Here is a 22,045-nt window from a genome sequence, read left to right on the forward strand (position 1 = left end):
GGTGCGCTGGAGACATGACCATTAGGTGCGGGACCACAGGTAAGACAAAGAGAAAGTGCGGAACCAGAGTTTTAAAAACTTTTGAGAGCTTTTCTCTTATTTTCAAGACTTGATATGAGGAACTAATGTTTTAGACTTGCAGAGGAGGAAAGTATGAGTGGTAATGAACTCACATAGATAGCAAAATGTCAAGGTGACAATTTTTAGTGCAACAGAGGTCCAAATTGGAAACTGCCTTTCCATATTTCAACAGATGCTTCAGATACAGCTCTGGGAGCTGTATTGGGACAAAAATATTTGATTCTTTATGCCATTTACTACACAAGTAAGAATTTGACTTCCACTGAGTTAAATTATACTGTGACTGAAAAGGAATTTTTAGTTGTTGTTCATGCAATTAACAAGTTCAGACACTATATAACAGGCTATGAAACCTTTGTTCATATAGATTACTCTGCAATTATATATTTAATGAATAAACCTATTACTAATGGTAGAGTTACAAGATGGCTTTTACTTTTGCAAGAATTCAACATTACTGTGCTAGACAAACCTAGAAAACAAAACATTGTTGCTGATTTCTTGTCCAGGATTCAGAATATCAAAGAAGATTCTCCGGTTGAAGATAAGTTTCCTAATGAATATATTTTTGCAGTAACTACTCAAACTCCTTGGTTTGCAGATATTGCTAGAGAAAAAAGAAAAATTATTCACAAAAGTGCAAGATATTCATGGATCACTAACAAATTGTATAAAACAAGCCCAAATCTTATGATCAGAAGGTGTGTCAGGGAATATGAAATGCTCGAGATTCTTAAGGCATGTCATGATGAGCCATGTGGTGGGCACTTTTCTCACAAGAGGAAAACCTATAAAATCCTTTCTTTAGGATATTATTGGCCATCCATCTTCAAGGATGCTAAAGAATATGTCAGGAGATGTGACAGTTGCCAAAGGGTAGGGAAACCTACTCCCTCAAATGAAATTCCATTACAAATTCATGTACTCAACAAACCTTTTGAAAAGTGGGCCTTAGATTTTATCAGACCAATTAATCCTCCATCTAATCAGAAGAAGTATATATTGGTATGAACTAATTATGTCACTAAATGGGTAGAAGCTAAAGCATTACCTTTTGCTAATGAAAAATCTGTAGTTAACTTTCTTTTTTAGGACATCTTCACTCATTTTGGTGTTCCAAGAGAAATTGTGACATATCAGGGATCTCAATTTACGTCTAACATGATGGAAGCGCTTGCGGAAGAATACAAGATCAAACATAGGAAATCTACTCCCTATCATCCACAAGCAAATGGTCAAGTGGAATCTACAAATAAAGTGATTGAAAGGATTCTCACCAAGATTGTGCATCTACATAGAAGAGATTGGGCAGAAAGGCTTCCTAAAGCCTTATGGGCCTACAAAACTACATGGAGGAACACAACGAGACATACACCCTATGAACTTGTTTATGGGAAACAAGTCATGTTCCCTATAGAGTTCCAAATCATAACTTTCAAGATGGAAGTCCAACTGGGACTAGATTTATCAGAGGCACAAAAGCATAGGCTGGAGCAATTAAATGAACTTGATGAAATCAAGCAAGAGGCAATTCAAAGGACTAGTATAGTCCAACAACAGAGGGCTAAATGGCATGACAAATATATCAAGGACAAGAGGTTTCAAGTGGGAGATTGGGTGCTATTGTTTGATTCAAAGTTTAAAGATTTTCAAGGGAAGTTTCAAACTCATTGGCTTGGGCCATATGAGATTGAAAAAATCTTTAGTAATGGAGCAGTGAGGATAAGAACAATAGATGAAAGCAAAACTCCTCTTCTTGTGAATGGTCATAGATTAAAGATTTATCAGAAACCAATTTCAAAAGAGGAGTTCACTAAGATTTTCCAAGACAATTCTAAAATGAAGGTAGTGAAGAAGAATCCTTCTTCTCCACTAACTTAGTCTTTATTCTTCCTATGAAAAAAAAAAATTGTATAAGGTTGAAAACCAATCATTGATTGGCATACTTATATAGAAAATACAGGGTGAAAATCAGAGGTTTATGACAGCCTATATTTTCCATTTTTCTTTCTGTAATAAGTAGTGACAAAAAGCTACAATCACTCTGCAATCTAGATTCTGCAAAGTTCATCATCTCATCTCACCTCACTCCATTTTATTTTTAGAGTTTCACTTCATCCCATTGTCATATTTCATCAATAAATTTTTCAATTTTTCCTTTTATAGTTTTATTTCCATCTTCATTTCATATATCATCTTGTCTTACATCTCATTTCATTTCACTTACATAGCCATTTCCATTTCATTCACGATCCATAAGCCATAATTCACTTTTGTTTCACGTTCTGCAACTGATTCTGTTCTGCAGCTAATCTGATTCTGTAGCTACAATTTGTTTATCAGTTCAAGCACAAGTGTACAGCTCATAATAAAATCATGTATGCAGGGAATTGAAAAATCATCAATTTTTGAAGATCAACCACGCTCAAGGTACTTGTGGATCAGCATCAAAGAAAAAATTAGCAAGCGGAAGGTAAAGGTTCCAAAGGTAAATGCAAAGATTTATTTCAAAAATTAATTTGAAAGCATAAATTGTATATTATGTAATCACATGTCTCCTTAATCGACCATCATTTGATTTGACCGCTACGATATCTCCACCATGTCCTCCATCTTTAATGATAAATGGACTCAATGACTCTTCCATAACAAATCTCAGCTTCAAACTCCATAACCTTTACTCAACGGTCCTCCACAACTCCACCTGTTAACAACTAAGATGATGGTGTGACCTACCTATCTACGACTCTCTAAACCCTTACTGTCTATTTATTACACGCAAACCCTCACGTTTATCTCTCCCATAACACGCACTTATTTCATATACATAGTCTTTCCATTTTCTATATACGCAGTCATTCCATTTCCATACACCTAGTCATTCCATTGCTTAAAACAGCATTCGTTTTATAGACAGTAAGAGTAATTTCGAAGGTTAACCAGAAATAGGAGATATGGGGCTTATTTTCAGGATAGAGCCCGTAGGGGTAAAATATATGGAGGGGTATCCACAACTTAAAGGAATGCTATAGAAGATCGGATGGTTAAATTTTATTGAGAAATTTGACATCTACCACAAGGAAATTACCAAATCTTTTGCAAGGTCATTTGATGGCACAAAAGTGGAGATAAGAGATATTAAATTTGCAGTCACAGAATCCTTCATAGCAGAAGCAACAAAGCTACTGAGACAAGGAGAAAGATGGTTTAAAAACAAGGAATTTCATGGTGAATCTTGAAAAGTGATCCTTAGAAACTTGGGTATGGATATTACAGTATTTAGGAAAGGAATTCCTATTTCAGCACTCAAGAATAAATGGGGTAATATATTTTTGATATTGCAAAAATTCATTACATGTGAAGGAAGATTTGGGATTATGTATGTTTACCATATACGCTTACTAATGAATTTCTTAGAAAATGGGACCATTAATCTTCCCTCCTTCCTTCTAAACAGTCTAAGAAGGATGGATACAAATGTCCAAAAGAAAATTGAATCCATAGAAACAACTATGTATCATCATGGGTTAGTGAAAATACTAGTTGAATTTCATTTGAAAAGTATAGAGGATATTTGGGAAGATTTCTTGGTGAGAAATTTTTTCCAGGATGCTCCAGAATCACCCGAGGAGAGTCATGTCAAGAAAAATAGGAGGAGAAAGATCATCATTAACATTCAAAACCAATCTAGAACCTCCTCACAAAAGAATGATGAAGAGACAAATTCTAAATCAGAGGTTAGAAAGCAGACTAAACAGAAAGGAAAAATGAAAGAGAGAGTTGAAGAAATCAATAAAGACATTCCTAAACCTTCATCACCACAAGAAGATGAATAATTACTCTCCGAAAGACTAAACAAGATTAGGGAGCAAATCAAGAAGAAGAAGGAGATAGGGAAGAGAAAGAAGAACACGAGAATAAACCATAAGCTCCCAAAACATAAGAAGGAGCTCTAGACTTTGAGGTAATATGAGGAAGGTAACATAAAAAGGAGCCTAGTTCATAAAATTAGAGGAAGAAACCCCAGTGAAATCTCCTAATAGTATTCCACCTGAACACAGTCCACAAAACTCTCCTCCACAAAATTTTGAAGGTAGTCCAAGTAGAGCTTCTTCTGGCATAGATCTAGTACAGCAGGAAATCTATGACTACATAGAGTCATTAGAGAGGAAGAATACCTCAATGGATTCAGGATCCTCAACTAATATAGAGCAGCCTGTCAATCCACAAGAACCTCTAATTAGCTCTCTCAAACAAGAAATATTTGAGTTAGAGATTTTGAACAGGCACATTCAAAAAGAAAATGAAACCTTGAGGGAATAGAACAAACTAGATAAAGCCATTCATGACAACACAATGTTGCGCCTAGTATTATGGTACAAGAAAAATAGGAAGCTGAAGAGGAAAAATAGGAAATTGAACAGAACACTTATCAACCTCAAATACAAACTTCTTATGAGGAAGCCCAGGATGGCAGTCAGTGCAAGGAAAAGTAAGAAAAGGAAGTTGGATATGCTGGTAGAAGTGTCAGAACAGATGCAATAGGAGAAAGAAGTTCACATTTTTGAAAATTGCATGAGGACATGTAATGATTTTGCAGTGGGGGTATGTTGAGCCTCAAAATTACTCTTTCCCTAGCAACTCTTCTCATTCCTTTTCTTTGTTTTTCCATAAGAAAGATGCATTCTCATCACCAATGACCGGTATATACTGTCTTGAGGAGGACATTTAGTGATTTACATGTTATGCTTTTATGTTTTGTTGTTTGAATAAATTTTTGTATATTAGCTACGGAACGCAGCCTATTCTACAGCTAATCGGTTGTTCCGCAACTACCTTCATGCTTTAACAAGTTCCAGGTGTCAGAAGGTGAAACTAGCTACATGGGCATCTTAGAAATCATTATGACATGGACCCTATCCTATTCATTTAGCCCAGGTCGACAAAGAAGATGGCATAAGACTACAGTCAATGGATAAGTCAAACGCAGAGAGACCGAAGGTCACAGGACTCTGTTTCATGGTTAATGAACACGTTTCACAGTAATGGGAAGCGTTATCCGGAACAAATACCTATACCTACAGACTCCAAAAGCCACTTGTACAACCAAATCCAGCAGCCACCATGTCTTGGATTTATGTCTCTAGCAGCCGAGGAAGAAATTCTACATATCTGTCTTCTACGTGTTTGGTTGTAGCATGTTTTTCTCCACAAACAGTTATATGATTTTTCTTATAAATACCTGTGTAAAGGACTGAAGAAGTTAGTGGTAATAGTAATAGTTTTATTGTGAAATCGAAGTTCTAGACTCTGTAATTTCTGGGCATTTGTGTCCCTATTTTAATATGAGAAGACCTCATGTTTTATGAAAATATGAAGGAGTTTTCTTGGAGCTGATTGAGCAAGCGTAGCCTGCTTAGTTGCAGAGGGCCCCTACACTGAATAAGGTTCCATTTTATTTGTTTTTCTTCCATTTTTTAACTGTAAATTCATCATTTCTTTCATAGTGTTTATAATCATTTTCTTACTAACAATGTTTATAATGCAATTTCAATCATTTTCTTATTAACAATGTTCATAATTTAGAGTAGCTTCCATTTGCTTGAACTCCTTTTAGTTTTTATCAGTAGTTTAGAAGATATAACTCAATGGTGTAATCTTGTTTCTTCAATCAGAAACTAATCTTGTTTCAGGACGAGAGTAGGATTGAAGAATGATAAGGATACACTATTGGATAGTTTACTTCATTCACTGTTTTTGCTAGTTTAAATTCTCAATTAAATTGATCAGTGTCAATTACTATCTTTACCATTTTATCTTTAGTTCATTGACTCATGGTGTTAATGAATGTTTATGGAAAACCCTTCAAGTTGATAATCCATCCTTAACTATGTGGTTGAACATTTCATTTATGCAATGAGTTATTGTTGCATTTCTATATTTGTTTTCTCTTAGATTAATGAAGTACAAAATTCCTCAAATGTCATCCCAAGGAGACATTCTCCCAAAATTGAGAGGCATAGTAACTAAGTATTTCACTTGGTTTTATTTCTATAATTAGTTAGACATCAGTTGCAAATTTCACTTCCAGTTTTTAATTCATGATTTGGAAATAATGGTAAAACAGGAATAGAAACTTTGTTTTCATTTCTTTCTTAGCTTTGCTTCCAAGTCTTTCTTAGCTTTATTTTCATTTCTTTCTCAAGCTTTGTTTTCATTTTTAGATTTTGAGCAGTCTTTACGAAAGTTAGATTTAAGTTCTGATAATTCCATTGTAAATCATTAGGAATTAAAAGACCAAAAACCCCCCAAAACAACATAAAACACAAAAACAATGAAGTAATAAATGGTTAGCTAGCACAAACAATGCACTACACCTCATCAATTTACGATACCCAGATTGATAATTTATATAGAGCAATTTAGGACACTAAATTGACCAGACACTTCATCTAGTATTTCCTTCTTTAGTTCAACTTAGGCGGACATTGTCACCAAGTCTCCTCCCTGCTTTGCCACCTGTAGTTCCTTCGCCATTCGCTCATTCTCAGCTATCAGGAAACGAACACTGGAGCTAGTGGCTTTAGCATACAGTCTATTTTCATTGGCCAAAGCAGATCGGTCTTGGTTCACATCATTCATGATCCCTTGTTCTTCAACTTGCACAGGGATGTTTGGTCCTCCAGAGTCAGCACTCTATGATATTGCCCATCTATCTTGAGATTCGTTGAAGGAGATGTTGCGCATCTCTGCTTTCTGTTGACCACCAAGGATCTTAGTTCCTCCTTGGTCATCTGAGACTTGCTCATCATCTGGATGCATTGAAGTAGGTGATTTGACCTATCTTTGGTGAGGCATGAGGTCAGTTTCATGTTCCAACTCCTTCTGCTCTATGTCTGCATCCAAATGTTGAAGAACCTATTCTATCTCATGAGAAAATTCTTACCCCTGCGAGGGTTCACCCTATTCGCCTGATGCCAGCTATTCAAAAGAATCAACTAGTTGTACAGGCACTGCTTCGTCTATCTACACATGATGCACCCCCTGCTGAATCTACTACTACTTCACTTCCTTCTCCTGTTGGTGCAATTCTTGTTCTTTCTGGAGTTTCTCCCTCAGCTCATGAAACTCCTTCTCCACTTCTTCCATTCTCTTCTTATCCCTTTTCCTTCGTGTGATTTTCTTGTCATGATGCTGCCTCTTCTATCGAATAACCATAGCTTATTGTTCCATAAGTGGATCTACTTGAAACTTGCAGCTTTGCTCCTCCTCCATGTGGTCGACAATCTTCCTCTTCCCTTTGTCGCACGTAGGTATGCTTGACTCTGTTGCCTCTACTATTGCTGCTACTATTGCTACTGTTGGTGTTCTCAATGATGCTACTTCATGTTATTGTGCTAACCACTCTACGATGAAATTGACCTGTTCATTGGGTCTGGAGGAATTGTAGCAATACCTCCATGAGTCCTCCTCAGCCCAATGACATGCCCCATGGATCCAATTGAACTGAACTCTCATGCAGTGATCCTTCACAATGTAATGTGGGTCATACGGGTTGAAGCTTCGGAGGTTGAACGGGTACTTCTTCATCTATTCAGCTTCAACATCCACTTGCTTGATGCTTCAGATCTCATATAACCCAATCCACAATGGAAGAGTGGGCCAAGGTGCCTTCTTCTTCCACTATAGCCTAGCTGTCAATCCTACTGAGATATGATACGCTACTTCCTACATGACAAGCATGCCCAAAGCAAACTTTGGCAAAACATGCGGAGGCTTCTCCGCATTGAACACTTGCATGAACGTGCCAGATAGTGAGGCATACCAATCTACAATGCCTAGCAATGCCTTCATCAGTTCCTTTGACATGGAGGGTGGATCGTGTTCGAATATCAACCTGTACACTAGGGTGACAAGATGGTCGAACAATCGTATGATCACTCCTCTGAAACTGCATTCGGAGAATAGCTTGAAATATGTGTTCATAATAGTCTCCGTCGGTGACCATTCCCACTCTAAGCCCGAGAACTCATGTTGGGCACGGACTGCATCTAGAATGTAGGCGGACATGCAAATACGTACATGCATGCCTTCGGGTGACTGTCAAGCCTTCGTGACTTGCTCCTTCAACTGATGAGCTAGTATGTTGGACCAGTTGCATGGTCTTCCTTCTCTAGCCAGTTGGTCTAGCATGACCACCCAAATCTGAGGGAAGGTCTCAGTGCTTGCTTGGCCACTCAGTTGACATGCGAATATGACCAAGTATTGGTATGCCTTCCTCAATATCTTCGTCTTATAAATCTGATTGGGTGTCATCCTGAAACAAGTTGGCTCCTTTACCCAATCCTTCAGAATGTCTCTGGAGTGGCCTCTGTTATTGGGCAAGCTGAATGGAGGGGTCATGACAGTCATGGGCTCATCCATCTGATACATCTCATCATAATCTCGTGCCTAGAAGGTTGCAAAATTCTTCCCACTGACACTGCTCAAGGTCATCGTCTCGGGGTCAGTGTGAGAGATGATCCAGTGAATCATGTCCGTGCATGGGAACATGGGGTATCTGCATGCAATCTGGTACAAACCAGACTTATGAATGTTCACATACACCTGACAGTCTTCAAGGTCTTCCCCAAAAGTACCTGTGAATGTTTCATTCACCTCTTGCCACTTCAGTTTGATGTCCTTGTCTAGATACAACTTCGTATCTTCATAGATCAACAAACCAGAGGACACCTGCTCAGCTACTACTCCAGCTGCCATACCATCAGTGTCCTGAGATCTTGTTCTCTTGGAAGCCATTGAGATAGATTAACACCTAAAATATCTAGAAAAAAGCTGCATGCATGGCAAGAAACATGTGAGTGAAAACAAAAAAAATCCAGGGAAGGACACAACACATACCTGGGAGACTGATGAGCAAGATTGCGCAAATTTCACTGGAAGGCTGAGTCACTAGCTGCCAGAATTGCGTGAAAGGTAGTCTGGACTGACTGGGAGGATGGACTGGCTGTTGGATCTGTGAAATGCACAATCCAGTCTGGTAGTTGACTGCTAGCCCAAAAATAGATTTGCGCAAATTCTTGGGCCAAGCAGCCACTGTCCTCTAGGAATGCGCAAAATAGTCCAGGAGGCCAGTGTCGAGCCAGAATGTGAAAATTTGGAGAGGAAGGGAAGCCTTCCTTCCCTATATTGTGCAATGCAGCCTTGGTGAATGCAGAGCCCGGGCCAAGTTGGTCTGACTTGCCAAGGGGCAACCGAAAGCAAGTTGATGAAATGCATGGCGACACTAAGTGATAGTAGAAGTGTTAAAAACTGCATGTAAAACATGAATGGGAGATTCATCAAACAGATCAACATGCATGTGGGTGAGGCCATTCACCGGTTGCGTGAACGTCCGTACAAAACGGTTTCATGCATGTGAAAATAATGAGATAGCGATGAAAAACGAAACAAAGCTAGGATAATCTATAATACATGTAAACCACAGAAGGTGTTCAAATAAATCAAGAAAACAACACTCATACAAGCAGATACACAAAAAGAGACAAAAATGCTGAAAAAGACAATTTGAGGCTACTTACCCATGAATAGCTGAGCAGGATGTTTCGAAGAGTCCTAGATGTGTTGTGGGATGTCAAAGCTCCAAGATAAATGTGAATGAATGTGCTTTGATGCGTCGAATAAATAATTTTGGTCTTATGACGCGCATGCCACAAATCTAGGAAAAAGCGACACTTAGAGGGAAACTTTTAAAACAACTTTTCATGTAAACCTCGGTTGCTAAAAATAGCTCCCTAAATCATGGGATTCCTTTTGCATGTTGTCTCTTGCTATTCTAGGAAGATCAAGTCATGCATGCATGCAAGTCAAGTTTCCTCGGTCCCGGGTGGAACTGGTCAACCAGACTGCCCATGCATGCCAGTGCTCAACTGCTTTGGAAAAATGTGCATTCCTGACTGTGAGCTGGGCAGACTGCCCAAGGGGATTACACAATTTCTAGGTAGAGCAACTGACTTCTTCGCATATTTGTGGAAATATTGGGCTGAACAGCCTGCTGCTGGGAAAATTTGCACAAATCTTGCTGGGAGGATTGGTTGGTAGGATTGCACAATCCTAGAGCTCAGTAGGCTATCAGCGAGGATTATGCAATTCCTGGAGGGAAGGCTAGTTGCCCTCCAAGAATGTGCAATTTTCAAGGGGAAGCTACTCATCCTATAGCTGGACCAAGTCTGGGTGAGCAACCTATGAGGGTAATGGATCGACTGTGATCGACAAGCTACCTTTGTGCGAGGAAAACACTGAAGCTTGAGTACTTAATGAAGCAAGACAAAGTGTTATGTAAGGTTGGTAGGGAGGCTCCAAAATAGGCTAAGGAAAAATTTTGGAGGGTGGTTGTAACTGCTACAACACTTGGCAACACACTGGTAGAACTCCAGCTCTCTGCATATACCTTGTTCATGGAAAACGAGTCTAACACCTCTGGAAGTATTGTCCAATTGTCAGCGCATATTGGCTTCACACTAGCTTGGTGTAAGATGTAGTATCTTCCAGACTCTTGGTCAATTGACACACATTCCAAGCCAAGGCAACACAACTGTTTCGATTAGGGTTGAGGGGTATATAGGTGCACAAGCAATATAGTCGTTAGAGTCTTAGTTTCATCTCTGGTGTTGCTCCACTACCAACAAGCCTGGACAGTACCCCAGTGGAGTCACATAGTAACACAAGCATGGATCCGCTACCAGCGAGCCTGGTCACTACCTTGACGGAGTTACTTGCATCACCACCTTTTGCAGGAAGCCTTTCTCTTCTTTCGCCTAATTCATTTTTCATTTTTCATTTTTCATTTTTTGACTTTTCATTTTTTCATTTTCACTATGCATAGCAGTTATTCATTTCAAAGGTGAAAGAGGGGTCCCAACTTATTGAGAGCGGAAGAGGTTGTTCTAGCAGAGAAGTATTTTATTGTATCTCTGATGTGTTTGTTAAGGTCTCCCCCCCTCACCTTACTCTACTTGGTTGAGCTAACAAGGGTTAACCCAAAACAATTGACTAGAGGGGGTGACACTAGTTAGTGCGCAAGCATTGTGTTTTCATCAAGGTTCACTTCGAACAGTACATATTTTCCTTCAACGTATCATGGACTAAAAGTAACAAGCTCATCATATAGAGGAAAGATGATAGATAACCAAGTATAATAGTTGTACAAGCCCTCTTGTACTTTACCTATCTCATTCCATGAGTCACACATGGTTTCATACAAAACTAACCTAAGAATGAAACAAGCGAATGAACTAGCAATCAACAAAGCAAAGCAAGAGCAGAAGAAAAAATGAAAGCGAATTAAGTAAACAAACAAGAAAGAAAACAGACAAGCAAACAAAGCATGTGAGAAAACAAGCATGCAAGCAAACAACCAAAAGCAAACACTACTCCTATTCCTACACTAGTGGTGAATGGGTCTAATCACATGAAGTGATACTTCTAATGCAGCCACCGACGCATTCGTAGACCCATGTGGGTGAAGGCTTGGTCCACGAGTAACCCAATCATTTGGACTAGCATACAAGAAAGATATAACATTGAAGACAGCCACACTTTGTGTTTCAAAGTGCCCACGAGACATAAGTGAGTGCATGTGCATGATGGACAGACCATGGACTTATCACGGTGCTATGTGACACTACATGCAACTTTGAAGCAAATGCACACTCTTGACTGAGACATGCAAGCAAACGAAAGAAACAAAGATAACTTGTGTCACGAACAAGTGCTTGCAATGTAAGACTCCTCCAATGCATGAGTAATGGGATCGTGTAGTTCGAGTGGAGGAAGTGTGATATATGTGTAAGATGGATCTTCAATGCATATAGACGAGTGATGACGAGCCTTGGGTGAATGAATAATTTCATGATCAGAAGTGAGACTGACCCCAAGAGAGCAAGGGCCTGACATAACCATCAGCTCACGCTGAAGTGCCTCGACAGTCTTGGGTGTCTCAACTTCATCATTAGGTGGATCATCATAAACCGGTGGCTTCGAAAGATCAACTATGATAGATTCATGACCATGATCACAAATGGAAGAAAATGGATCACCACTGCCATGATCAGAAAAATCAATGAATTCTTTGGCATCCTCATGATCAAATGAATCAAATAGAGGGGTAGATGAAAAGAGAATAAACTCATCCTCTGAGTTTCTAGAAAAGACAGACAAAGGCTCAAGTGGATTTTCAATGAGTGACTTATCTACTTCATCGTCGAATGATGGACTAACATCTAGTGAGTCCTGTGAGTGATCAACAATGGGTGCATCCATGGATGAAGACAAACATGAAAAATCATGGATGGAAGGTTCACCAAAGAGGTTAGGAAAGAACGGAGGGGGATCAGATGGAGGGGAGTCCTCCTTTGCCAAGTGTTGATTCTCAAGCTCCCACTCATACTCTTCATGAATGACAACGCATGTTGGTTGTGCAACACCAACTCCATCAATGGGTTGTTCCTTGTTCACAACAAGTGAAGAGTTTGGAATGAATGAACACAAGACAAAATCATTCGGAGGAATACTTGAGTGCAAAGATGGAGGTCAAAGAAAAGAATGCATATGGGAACTCGAAGGACTCACAACCAACTCTGCGTAAAAATTGAGTGGAGTGATGATGGGATGGTGTGAAGGATGAACAGATGTGTGAACATGATCCTCAGCATCACTAGGCGATGTTGGAACTGTTGAATGAGAGGGAGGCGGACAGTCTATTGAGACAATGCCTTCTCCCACATGGGATTGTGCAGTTCCATCAACGAAGAAGGTTGAGCGAGGCTTGACATCAATATTTTTCTTGGGACGGGTAGATTTCTTAAGGTAGTACTCAAAATAGTCACAGAGATAAGCAAACTTCATCTAGCTCCTTGGAGCTTGAAACTATTAGTGTCAGTCTTTGCATCCTTCCTCTAGTGATCAAACATGCTCTTACGAAGTGATTTTAAGGTGTCAAGGTCAAATTTTGTCATTTCAGTGAGTCTTCAAGCAAAATTTGGTCACTAGGTATTAGGTCTAGGGTTTTCTTTCACTCCTTGCAAAGTTGTCCAAATTTCAGTCCATGTCACCATTCAGCTGAGTGTACCATCAATCAGAGGGTTTTCATCATCGTGTCAGGGTCCAATGGGTCATTTTACACCTTGTTCATGCTTCAGTTGCGCCTAGGTAAGGTTCATTTCCCTCTCCTAGGGTTTTGAAGGCAATCTCTCTTGGATGGTAAAATCATCAGCAAAACTTGTATCCTGATGTTCATACACCTTCCCCTATCCTTAATGTACCTTATTAAACACTTCCCATCACTAAAATCCCCCAAATTCCTCATTTTTGCACAAACCCTAGTTTCTTGCTACAACTTGACAATTTTTTAGACTAGGCCTGTGTTTTTCCTTTTGGACCCCTTCCCCTCACTCATTCTTTGAAATTCCACTTTCCCCTACTTCCTAACATCCCTCCCTACTTCCCAAAATTTTCTCAATAATTTAGAAGCCCTTTATCCCTTTCATTTCACTTCATTTCGACAAATCCCCTGTTCCACACATCGGGGTAGGTTTTACTTCAATGATGTTTCTGAGCAAGAAAAGACGAATTTGGGAAAACTGAGAGAGGTTTTTGTCCAAAATATGCCAAGGAAGAAAAACCTCCTTCACTTTTTACACAGGTGTCATGGTTTCATGGAAATGTCAAAAATATAGTCGCCTCTGGAGAATTGATGCACCTCTGAAGTGACCTTGGGAAAATCACGTTTTCTCCTAGCTTGGTTGGCCAAATGACTTTATTGATGAGTAAAATGATAACTAGACACAAATATATTTCCAATTCTATCATGATCTCAATTTTTAGTTGAGGAACATCTTCAAAAGTTGACTGAAACAGCACTCTGCCTTGAGGCAACCTCATTTGGCACATTTTGACCAGTCTTGGGAGATTTGATTTTTGATAGGGAAAATGAACTCCAAATTAAAAAAAATTAGTTTTTTTGGAAATTAGACTCAAATAAATTTCCAACGAGCTATCCTACACCCAATTTTGACATCGGGAAGGCCCTCAAAACTGGTCTGCAAAAAGGCGCTACGCACAGAAATTTTTACCACAGGGTTTTCCTCCCTATGCGTCGTGCCACCTGGCGCTCGCTTTTGCTAGGGGGCTATAAATCACAAAAACTTTGAATTTTTGGATTTTTCGTGCAAAATTAAACTTTTCTGCCTATGGCCAAGAAATTTGGGCAGGTTTTGGGCCCTCAAAAAGTCAAAACACACTCAAAAATGACCTCACTGCCCCTATTTTGACACACAGGAAGCAGTCTTGGGAGATTTACTTTCTGGAGGGGAAAATGGACACCAAATTGAAAAATTCCACTTGGTTTGGAACGTATACAGGCAGGGATTTCCAACGAGCTATCATGAGCTCAATTTGGACTCTAGGAAGGGCCTCAAATTCAGCTCCAAAGTGGCATGATGCATAGAGAATCAGGCGCGACGCATAGAGGATTTTTTCCTATTTTTCACTGTACAGCTCAGAAATTCGCCTAGTTTTGACTAGTTTCACTTTTTCATGTAACTCTTGATCCACCATGATGTAATTTCATAACCATGATGTAATTTTGATACATATTTACTTTTTCTAGAGGATTCATTCACTAAAAAGTCAAAATTAAATGAATGAATCAATTTCCTACCATATAGAGGCAAGTTGTTTGAATGCCTAGATTTCAGTGCTTTGTTTAGAATTGGTTGAAATAGCTCCTAGAATGATGAGCTCGACCCCTAGAGGCATGGGAATGGGTTGAGCTAGTCCATATCATGTGTTTTCTGAGTGATTTTCAGGGTTGGATACTTGGGATTGCTTGGCACTTCATTGTACATTCAGTTTCAGCATTTTTGGCAAAGGAAAGACCAGGGTTTTGCAGCACTAGTTGGGATCCTTGTGGCTTTGTGTTTTGATGGTGTTTTTCTTCATGAAATTGTAAGTTCATTAATGTTTCATTTATTCCATTTCCCTTCTCTTTTCTTCTGAATTAAAAAAATTGAGTGACAAAGGTAGAATCCATGAGTTTGTTGTGCTTTGCCTTAAACTTTGTTTAATTTTACATGTTTTCATCTGTTTGGAGAGGATTCTTGCAGCCACTTGCCCTCTTCAGCTCCTCAGCTATCTTTTCCACCCATTCATTTAATCTAAAGCATCAAAACTACTACCTACCTCGCCCCAACTGGAACTTTGCAAAAATTTGGCCTCATCCCCGGACCCAAATTTTCCTTTCCCTTTTTTCCAACAAAACCATCAAAAACTCAAATTAAATCCTTGCACTTCATACCTAGCCTAAAATTAGTTTGTATTTCAATCATCTCAAGCCCCATCAATTATCTTTTGCTAAGATTGACTCGGAGAGAGCCCTCTCCTGTCGTCGTAGGGCTAGCTACGAGGCTGAGCGTGGTTTGATGTGTACCTAGAACCTTGCCTTTTCAGCCTGAGGCAAATCTAGGCGCTAACAAAAACTACAAGTCACGAAAGCACTGCCAAAAATCAATAACAAATTCATGTGGAGCCCTCCATTGTTGTAACAATTTCCGGTCAAGATGGTCTGGATCAAAATGATAGAATGTGTCTTCAATAAGATCAGAGAAGTACTCACATGATTGCACGTGTTAATCGGTAGGCTGAGCATCCAACGAAATGGATATTCACGATGTGTGTACGCAAGCAGCAAACCAACCTGTTCATCAGTAAACTCATCTTCCTCATAAATCATGGAAAGAAAGTTATGTAAGTCCTCAAGCCAGGCCACTTCACCTTCACCATCATACGTGTGAGTGGACAAGAGATTAAACAGCTTCCCTTAGATGGAGACATCCTCATGATTCGAAAAGCATCTCAGGGGAAGAAGAATACAAGACTCCATGAAAGATATGTGGAGGTTCAAAATTGGATGAGAGGACACTGCTTGTCATCAGGTCCTCCTTCTAGAGCCAGAAATGTTGATAGTGCTCGACTTGTCAACATGTCAAAGGGATCTCCCCAGTAAGAAGTCCCAATTAGACCTCAGACCATTTAGTGTAGGAGTCCCAATAGTGGGTCGTAAGGTAATGACTTGACCGCAATGTCGCACAGAGGAAAGTAAGATAACTCTTTCAGTAGCAAGGGTGTGACTGATGTAGAGAGAAGGAATGTGTACAAGAGGTTCCAACACTTTGAAGGGAGAGGAAGATGAAGGTGAGTTCCAGGTTGAAAGGGATCAGTCCCAACTCAGCTAGGAACACACCACACAAAGGACATGCACATCTTTTGGTGGAGAAGTCCACTCAGATGTGGCAGTCACAACATACAAAGTAAGATAACATGAAAAACACTCACGGATCAGTCTGAGATGAGTGTGACAATTGATATGGCAAGGTTCATGAGAAAGGTTTTTCTGATGTCCGGCAAAGCAGTCAACACAGACGGTGATAGCATTAATAACAAATGCAACACATTAACAACAAGGTTCATATAATTGCATACAAATAATTTCATACACAAGTACGTAAGTTAAACAACATATATCATTAGGGCAACCAGAACAATCCAACTACAATAACAACATATGCGTGAAAATGTGCTGGCTCTTATTATATAAAGAAGTGTAAGTCACAATCATACAATACACCATGTAAACCTGCTAGCCCCAACAATGGAACATTACAGCCACATCTGCTTGATCCTCCAAAGAGATGTACTAGCTCCATGCAATGGAGAAGCCAAGGCGCATTACAATACTATTCGAGCCTTATTAAAAATAGTCTTAGTAGAAGCTTGGCTAACCAAAATCCCTTACAATGAGTTATGAGGGACTATTTATAGCAAAGGGTGGGGCGACCCTTGACATACCCCTTTGTGACCATTCAACTACCTTCATCACTCTTCACCTACTCTATGACTGTTACATTCAATCTTGACACTTGACTTACACTTGACATGAATCAACATTACAATGCACATGTACCCATGTGAACAATGGATTGGAAAAGCTAGACTAGACATCATTCAAACTAAGACAACCATAGAAGTCCAACTGCTCAACATCCTCATGCTGATCAACAGTGACACATTGATGCCAAGATTGGTATACCTTGAGAGTGTCTATGTGTTCTACTGTGACATCCATCTGAAACCTGAACCTTGCCTCCATAGCATCTGGGTACACTGCTCAGGTTCCTTTGTCCAACTCGTCTGTGAGAGTGCGCATCATTGTCTTTAGTGTGGCCAGACTAGAAATGTACTTATGCATGATGTATGCACTAATAGGAAAGTCTGGGCTAGTGGTGGTGTGCATCAGCTCGTTAAAGTACGAGTCAAGCTCTTGGTCGACCTGCTTCTTATTCTTCGCCTATGTGAGGTTCCCAAGTGATGGGATCGTATGAATGTGCACTATAACCTTCATGCTTTTGAATACTTGCGCATGGGAAGCTTGTATGCTAGTGATGAGTTGTGGCAGGTCTTCATAGGTCCGGACATGACTTTGGATACGTGCTTACAGCTCGACCACATTGGCCTTCATCATCTTTAGCAAGTGAAGTGGGGCTCCCTTATACTTCATTGTCTAGGCTCGCATGTTATCAACAACAGTATGTATGTTCTTCAAGATGCATACTCTTCTTGCACATCACTGCTGCCATCTATGGAGATGAACGACTGCCTGATGCACGGTGCCAAACTTGGAGTGCAATGCTCGTATAACTGTGTCCAAGTACAATACTTCATCTAGTATTTCCTTCTTTAGTTCATCTCGGGTGGACATTGTCACCAAGTCTCCTCCCTGCTTGGCCACCTATAGTTCCTTCGCCATTCACTCATTCTCAGCTATGAGGAAATGAACACTAGAGCTAGTGGCTTCGGCATACACTCTAGTTGCATTGGCCAAAGCAGCTGGGTCCTGGTGCACATCAGTCACGATCACTTGTTCTTCAACTTGTGTAGGGGATGTTTGGTCCTCCAGAGTCAACACTCTATGAGATTTCCCAACTCTATGTTGAGATTCTTCAAAGGAGACATTGCACATCTCTTCTTCAAGCTGACAACCAAGGATCTCAGTGCCTCCTTGGTCATCCAAGACTTGCTCATCATCTGGATGCATTGAAGTAGGTGAGTCAACCTCTTTTTGGTGAGGCATGAGGTCAGTGTCCTATTCCAACTCCTTTTGCTCCATGTCTGCATCCAAATGTTTAAGAACCTGTTCTATCTCATGAGAAAAGTCTTGCCCCTATGAGGGTTCACCCTGTTCGCCTGATGCTAGATGTTCAAAAGAATCAACTACTTGTATGGGCATTGCTTCATCTATCTGCACACGATACGCCCCCTGCTGAATCTACTACTCCTTCACTTCCTTCTCATGTTGGCGCAGCTCTTATTCTTTCTGGAGTTTCTCCCTCAGCTCATGCAACTCCTTCTATGCTTCTTCCATTCTCTTCTTATCCCTCTGCCTTCACGATTCACTTGTTGTGTTGTTGCCTCTTCTATTGAATAGCCATAGTTGCTTGTTCTACAAGTGGATTTTCTCGAAACTTGTAGCTTTTCTCCTCCATACAGTCGACAATCTTCCTCTTCCCTTTGTCGCGCACAGGTATGCTTAGATCCGTTGCCTCTGATGTTTCTACTACTACTGCTACTGGTGGTGTTCATCGTGATGCTGCTTCATGTTGTTGTGCTAACCACTTTACAAAGAAACCGACCTGTTCATTAGGTCTGGAGGAATTGTAGCAATACCTCCATGAGTCATCCTCGGCCCAATGACATGCCCAATGGATCCAATTGAACTGAACTCTAATGCAATGATCCTTCACAATGCAATGTGGGTCATACATTTGAAGCTTTGGAGGTCAAACGGTACTTCTTCATCTGTTCAGCTTCAACATCTACTTGCTTGATGCTATAGATCTCATATAACCCAATCCGCAATGGAAGAGTGGGCCATGGTGTCTTCTTCTTCTGTTGCAGCCTAGCTATCAATCCTGTTGAGATATGATACACTACTTCCTGCATGACAAGCACATCCAAAGAAAACTTTGGCAAAACATGCGAAGGCTTCTCCACAGTGAACACTCAGATGAATGTGCTGGACGGTGAGGCATACCAATCTGTAATGCCTAACAATGCCTTCATCACTTCCTCTGACATGTAGGGTGGATCCTGTTCGAATATCAACCTATACACTGGGGTGACAACATGATCAAACAGCCATATGATCACTCCTCTGAAGTTGCATTCAGAGAATAGCTTGAAATACATGTTCACAACAGTCTCTGTTAGTGACCATGCCCACTCTAAGCCTGAGAACTCATGTCGGGCACAGACTACATTTAGAATGTAGGCAGATTTGTAAATACCTACATGCATGCCTTCGGGTGACTACCGAGCTTTTGTGACTTGCTCCTTCAGCTGATGATCCAATATGCTAGACCAGTTGCATGGTCTTCCTTCTCTAGCCAGTTGGTCCAACGCGACCACCCAACTCTGAGGGAAGGTCTCAGTGCTTGCTTTGCCACTCAGTCGACATGCGAATATGACCAAGTATTGGTATGCCTTCCTCAATATCTTCATCTTATAAATATGATTAGGTGTCATCCTAAAATGAGCTAACTCCTTTACCCAATCCTTCATAATGTCTCTGAAGTGGCCTCTCCTATTGGGCAAGATGAACAGAGGGGTCATGATAGTCATGGGCTCATCCATATGATACATCTCATTGTAATCTCGTGCCTAGAAGGTTGCAAGCTTCTTCCCACTGACACTGCTCAAGGTCATCGTCTTGGGGTCAATGTGAGAGACGATCCAGTGAATCATGTCCGCGCATGGGAACATGGGGTATCTACATGCAATCTGGAACAAGCCGAACTTATGAATGTTCACGTATACCTGAAGGTCTTCAAGGTCTTACCCAAAAGTACCTGCAAATGTTTCATTCACCTCTTGCCACTTTAGTTTGATGTCCTTGTCTAGATACAACTTTTTATCTTCATAGATTGGCAAACGAAAGGACACCTGCTCAACTGTTGCTCCAGCTGCCATACCATCAATGTCCCGATATCTTATTCTCTTGGAATCCATTGAGATAGATGAACACCTGAAAGATCTGGAAACAAGCAGCATGCATGGCAAGAAACATGTGAGTGAAAACAAATCAAATCCAAGGAAGGACACAACACATACCTGGGAGACTGATGAGAAAGATTGCGCAACTTTCACTGGGAGGCTGAGTGACTAGCTGCTAGAACTACACAAAAGGCAGTCTAGATTGGCTGTTGGATCTGAAAAATGCACAATCCAGTTTGGCAGTTGGCTACTGGGATTGTGCAATGCATAATCCCAGCTGGGAAGGACTGTTAGCCGAGGGACAGATTTGTGCAAATTCTTGGGCCAAGCAGCCACTTTCCTCCGGGAATGAGAAAAATAGTCTAGGAGGCTAGTGTTGGTCTAGAATGTGCAAATATGGAAAGGAAGAGAAGCTTTCCTTCCAAAATTATGCAATGCAGACTTGGTGAAGGTAGAGCTCGGGCCAAGGTTGGCCCGACTCGCCGACGGGAAACTGAGAGCAAGTAAGTCGATGAATGCATGGTGGCACTAAGTGATAGCAGAAGTGATAAATAGTGCATGCAAAACATGAATGGGAGATTCAACAAACAGATCAACATGCAAGTGGGTGAGGCCATTTTCCTGTTTGGCGAACATCTATGAAAAACAGTTTCATGCATGCAACAAAAGTGAGATAGCGATGTAAACTTAAACAAGGCTAGGAAAAGCTAGAATACGTGCAAACAACATCAGACGTTCAAAGAAATAAAGCAAACAACACTCATACAAGTGGATACACAAAAAGCGACAGAAATGCTGAAAAAGACAAGTTGGGGCCACTTACACTTGAATAGCTAAGCCAGATGTGTCGAAGAGTTCTAGATGTGATGTGGGATGTCAAAGCTCTAAGATTGATCTGAATGAATGAGCTCTGATGTGTCAAATAAACAAGTTTGGTCTTATGACGCGCATTCCACAAATCTAGGAAAAAGCGACACTTGGAGGGAAACTTCTAAAACAAATTTGCATGTAGCCCCTGGCTGCTAAAAATAGCTCCCTGAATCATGGGATGCCTTTTGCATGTTGTCTCTTGCTATTCTGGGAAGATCAAGTCATGCATGCATGCAAGTCAAGTTTCCTCGGTCCCGGGTGGAACTGGTCAACTGGACTGCCCATGCATGCATGCAAGTCATGTTTCCTTGGTCCTGGGTGGAACTGGTCAACCGGACTGCCCATGCATGCTAGTGCTCAACTGCTTGGGAAAAGTGTGCATTCCTGACTGTGATATTGGCTGATTACCCAAGGGGATTGCAATTTCTGGGCAGAGCAGTTAATTATTGCCTAGATTTGCGTAAATCCTGGGTTGAACAGCCTGCTGCTGGGAAAATTTGTGTAAATCCTGTTGGGAGGGTTGGCTGGAAGTATTGTGCAATCCTGGAGCCCAACCGGTTGTTAGAGAGGATTGTGCAATTCCTAGAGGGAAGGCTAGTTTCCCTCCAAGAATGCACACTTTTCAAGGGGAAGTTACTCAACTTGCAGCTGGACCAAGTCCAGGTGAGCACCCTGTGAGGGGAATGGATTGACTATGATCAACAGGCTTCCTTTATGCAAGGAAAAAATTGAAGCTTGAGTACTTGATGAAGGAAGACAAAGTGTTGAGTAAGGTTTGTAGGGAGGCTCCAAAACAGGCTAAGGTAAAAGTTTGGAGGGTGGTTGTAGCTGCTAAAACAGCAGTAAGTTGGCTAAGCCTTTCTTAAGAATGAATAACAATTCTCCTGCAAATTCAGCTTAGATCTCCAATGCAAATTTCAACGTAGAGGAACTTGGTATGGAGAATTACTGCACCTTTCACCAAGTCACTCATTTGAAAAAGACGTGT

The sequence above is a fragment of the Pinus tabuliformis genome, chromosome 4_1, assembly GCF_031772625.1.
Source record: "Pinus tabuliformis cultivar Carrire ecotype Pingquan chromosome 4_1, CPIR1, whole genome shotgun sequence".
Lineage (NCBI taxonomy): Eukaryota > Viridiplantae > Streptophyta > Pinopsida > Pinales > Pinaceae > Pinus > Pinus tabuliformis.